Genomic DNA, 4,971 nt, shown 5'->3' with positions numbered 1-4,971 from the left:
TTCAAAATAGGCTAGGCTAAATTGTCTTTCAGTAAAAACTTCGAAAATATGAATGTAAAATTTTGTATAATCCAAAAAATTAAGTAACAGGTTTAACTGATTAATATAGAAATTTGGATTGAAGCCATGAATTTAATCGAATATGTATGCATTATGGATATTTTGTTTTCAATTAATTCCTAATTACTCTCTTGCTTATTAATAAGAGGTAGACTCTTTGACTTTTTTTGCTTAACAAACGGGAATTATGACAATTTGACTGGGCTAAGCATCCATAGTTACAGTATGTTAAAGATTAATGCAGGTATTTCATTCAAATATTAACAAAAACTCTCTGGGCTATAGTCAGGTACCACTGCACTATCCTCCGTTTCTGGATGCATGTGACCACATGATGAAGACATCTGTTCATGTAATCCAACATACTCATTTTGAAAGTTCGCATATTGTCTGCAACTCAGCGATCTGCAATAGAAGCGGCCCCAAGTTTTAGATAACGCAAAGTTCTAAGATTTAATACATTTGAACTCGATCCATGTAAGAAATGCATGCGTTTGTGAAATTAGTATCAATATTTGCAAGAGGGTTAGTGTGGATCACCCGACACTCCCATGTCCCCATTGATTTGAAAAACCAAATTTACTTTCTAATTTGTTAGTTTGTTGTTTACTTTCATTGTAGTTTGTGTTAATTTAGTTAATCCCCAATTCAACTTCTTTTCAACTATCGACTCATTTGTGCATATCCACCTTAGGGCTACAAGTTAGGGGGTTTTGATTAGGCTTAGTGCGAGCTGGCCGAGCATTGCCAAGGCTTGGTGTCTTCAGTGTTTATAGTTTTCTTTATTTTTGTTTATTTTCTTTCTTGTGTGTTTTTAAGTAAACTAGAGGCGATTACCTCGGTTAGGTCCAACCTAATCCTCGTGGTACGATAAATAAGGTCTAAATATTTCTCTTACTTGACACGATTCGTACGCTTGCGGTTTATGATTCAAGTCATTTATCGAACCACACTTCGTTAGGGTTGTCCATTTTCAAGGGAGATTCTATCAATCTTCTCAGTAAATTTTTCCTTCGAGGTGGTCCCCGCACGACTTACTCTGGGTTTCAGGGTGAAATTCGGGGTGGGTCGTGTCAGTTGGTATCAGAGCTATAGGTTTCCTTTTCCTGCTTCCTTGTCACTATCATATTTGCCTAAGTAGCACGTAGTGTCTATAGAGTGATGATCCGACCGCGGTGGATTCATTGGCATTTTATGCTTTTGATGCTATGTGTTATTGGGTATGTGTGATTGTTGTGTTAGTCTTGTTTATGGACTACTAAATTTCTTCTTCCTCAGGTACTATGCCTCCTAGGCGCCCACGACAACCCCGTGTGGCCACTTCGACCAATGCCGATGAGGGCAATGAGGTCAGAGGACTGGTTGATGATATTGGAAATATGCTGAGGGATGTCATGGATCGAGCTCCACGCCCTCCTGTTGTGAAAATGAGAGAAGTTTTTGAAGCTGGAGCCAGAGAGTTCAAGGGTGCCAAGAGACCTCTTGATGCTCACAATTGGGTGGATAAGATGGAAAAGGCTTTTGCAAGCACTGAGCTGCCAGAAGAAAGAAAGGTGAAGATAGCAGTAACTTTTCTGGATGATTCAGCACATCACTGGTGGTCGCTTGCCAGCAGGAATGTTGAGGATGCGCTGAATATGTCGTGGGAGCAGTTTAAGACTCTCTTCTTGGGGTAGTATTTCAGTCCTGCCCACCGCAGCAGAATTCAGTCGGATTTCCTGAATATGAAGAAGAGGGATGATGAGGGGGTTATAGAGTTCCAGGAGAGATTCACTTCCCTGAGCTACCATGTGTCATATCTGGTTCCTGATGAGAGGACCAGGATGGAGATGTTCATTGGGGCACTTGGTGGAGTGTTTGCAGATAAGATGACGGGTGTTTATTACCCGAATTTTCCTGATGCTGTTCATGCAGCCATGGCCATTGAGTCTATGGGGATTTATAGTGCTCGGCCACGAGATTTCGGTGGCCCCAGTCAGGGTCCATCCAAGAAAGCTGCTTCATCATCCGCTTCTGGTTCTTCAGCTGGTAGTGGAAGTAGTGGTAGATCTAGCTCTGGTGTTCGAAGCAGGTCTAAGGGACGTTTCAGAAGTTCTTCTCGGAGTCATTTGGGTAGGCAGCAGTCTGGGCAGTATGGTTCTGGTGGTAGTTTCCATGGTGGGTCATCCGGTAGCCAGACTTTTTCTTATGGGCAGCAGCAGTTTTCTGGGTGCTTTGAGTGTGGTGGTCAAGACCACTTCACGAGAGATTGCCCATTGTTGGCTCAGAGGACCACCCCCACCCCTACTCAGCCAGTTGGTCAGTCTTCAGCTAGGGGCTCCAGTAGTGGTGCCCAGGGCAGTGCATCTGTCAGAGGTGGCTCTCAGTGGGGCGGTGGTCAGCGTGGACGTCCCATGACTCACGCTAGACTGCATGCTATGACCCAGCAAGAGGGTCGTACTTCTCCAGATGTCATCATTGGTACGTTATTAATTTTCGGTCAGCCTGCTTTTACTTTAATTGATCCCGGAGCCACGCATTCATTCATGTCTAGTAGATTTGCCCTCCATGCCAATGTGCCATCATCGTCTCTTCCAGGCGAGTGGCATGTGTCTCTACCCTCCGGTGAGGTGATGAGAATAAATTGGGTATTTAGTGGTTGTGAAGTTTTAGTGGAAGGAGTTAATTTCGAGGCTATTTAATCCCTTTAGATATAGTGGAGTTTGATGTGATCTTGGGAATGGACTTTTTGGAAGCATATAGAGCTATGGTAGATTGTTTTCAGAAAGTAGTGGTGCTTCGAAGTCCAGATGGTTTTGAGGTTGCTTTCCAAGGGGAAAGAGATGTTATTTCTAGTTGCATAATTTCCGCTGTTACTGCAAGGAAATTGTTGAGTAAAGGCTGTCAGGCATATTTAGCTCATGTGGTGGATACAAGTATGGGAGTTGTGGGATTAGAAGATATTCCAGTAGTAAGGGAGTTTCCGGATGTTTTTCCTGAGGAGTTGCCTAGTTTGCCTCCTGCAAGGGAGATAGACTTCTCTATAGAATTACTTCCTGGAACTTTGCCTATTTCTCAGGCACCTTACAGAATGGCTCCAGCGGAATTGAAAGAGTTGAAGACTCAATTGCAGGAGTTGGTAGATAAGGGTTTTATTCGGCCTAGCATGTCTCCATGGGGTGCTCCAGTGTTGTTTGTTAAGAAGAAAGATGGCACCATGAGACTATGCATTGATTATAGAAAGTTGAATCAGGTCACAGTGAAGAATAAATATCTGTTGCATCGAATCGATGATTTATTTGATCAGTTGAGGGGTGCCTCTGTTTTCTCTAAGATTGATTTGAGATCGGGTTATCATCAGTTGCGGATCCGAGAGGGGGACATAGCCAAGACTGCTTTTCGGTCACGATATGGTCATTATGAGTTTGTGGTGATGCCATTTGGACTTACTAATGCACCCGCGGCGTTCATGGATCTCATGAATAGGGTGTTTAGTCCATACCTTGATCGTTTCGTGATCGTATTCATAGATGACATATTGGTTTACTCAAGAAGTGAGAAGGAGCATGCCAAGCATCTAAGAATAATATTGCGGACTTTGGAAAAGTCGCAGTTATTCGCTAAGTTTAGCAAGTGTGAGTTTTGGCTAGATAAAGTGGGGTTTTTGGGTCATGTGATTTCGGCAGAAGGAGTTAGTGTGGGTCCTCAAAAGGTGGAAGCAGTGTCGAATTGGAGAAGACCCACCACTGTGACGGAGATTCGTAATTTCTTGGGATTAGCAGGTTATTATCGGCGCTTTGTGAAAGATTTTTCAAAGATTGCTGCTCCTCTCACAAGATTGACCAGGAAGGGGGTTAAGTTTGAATGATCAAATCAATGTGAGCAAAGTTTCCAAGAATTGAAGAATTGCTTAACAAGTGCTCCTGTTTTGGCACTTCCGGATGATAGTGGAGAGTATGTGGTCTATTGTGATGCTTCTAGACGTGGTCTAGGTGGAGTTTTGATGCAGCATGATCGAGTTATTGCCTACGCTTCTAGGCAATTGAAGCTGCATGAGGGGAATTATCCTACCCATGATTTGGAGCTTGCAGCGGTAGTTTTTGCTCTCAAGTTGTGGAGACACTATCTTTATGGAGCCAAGTGTCAGATTTTTACCGATCACAAGAGTCTTCGGTATGTGTTCACTCAAAGGGAGCTAAATATGAGACAGAGAAGGTGGATGGAGTTAATCAATGATTACGATTGCACTATTGAGTATCATCCTGGAAAAGCTAATATGGTAGCTGATGCTCTTAGTCGAAATCCCTCCATATCTTTATCTCATATAAAGATGGTTCGTGTTCCGCTTCTTTGTGAGTTGCGAGCTACAGGAGTGGATTTGTCAGTAGATGAGGTTGGTGCTTTGATAGCCAGTTTTCATGTGAGGCCAGTTTTGGTTGATAGAGTGCGGGAAGCACAGTAGAATGATCCTTCCATAGTTCGATTGATGGAAAGAGCTTCGAATGGAGCCGCAGCCGATCATTTTTCAATTAGAAGAGATGGGACTCTGTTGTTTAAGAACCGGCTATGTGTTCCAAAAAGAAATGAAGAGTTGAAGAGTGAGATTATGGAGGAAGCTCATAGCTCTGCATATGCTGCTCATCCGGGTAGCACAAAAATGTATCGGATTTTGAAGGATTATTATTGGTGGCCAAACATGAAGAGGGAAATTGCAGCTTATGTGAGTAGATGTCTGGTTTGTCAGCAAGTAAAAGCTGAAAGGCAGAAGCCTTCTGGATTGCTTGAGCCGTTGCCTATTCCAATGTGAAAGTGGGACCACATCACCATGGATTTTGTTTTTAGTTTACCTCGTACCCGTGAAGGGCATGACGGTATTTGGGTGATTGTGGATAGACTCACCAAGTCTGCACATTTCTTGCCAGTGGGAAAGAA

General features: G+C 43.1%; 1 pseudogene; it reads left to right on the top strand.

Moving 5' to 3' along the window:
- Positions 1–1,454: 1,454 nt before the first annotated feature.
- LOC101306866 lies at positions 1,455–4,756 on the top strand (annotated as a pseudogene; the record flags this gene model as incomplete).
- Between the last annotated feature and the right edge of the window lie 215 nt (positions 4,757–4,971).

This window comes from Fragaria vesca, linkage group LG1 (assembly GCF_000184155.1).
Source record: "Fragaria vesca subsp. vesca linkage group LG1, FraVesHawaii_1.0, whole genome shotgun sequence".
NCBI classification, from domain to species: Eukaryota; Viridiplantae; Streptophyta; class Magnoliopsida; order Rosales; family Rosaceae; genus Fragaria; species Fragaria vesca.
The sequence above is the reverse complement of the archived record's forward strand: the minus strand, read 5'-3'. Positions and strand labels throughout refer to the sequence as shown.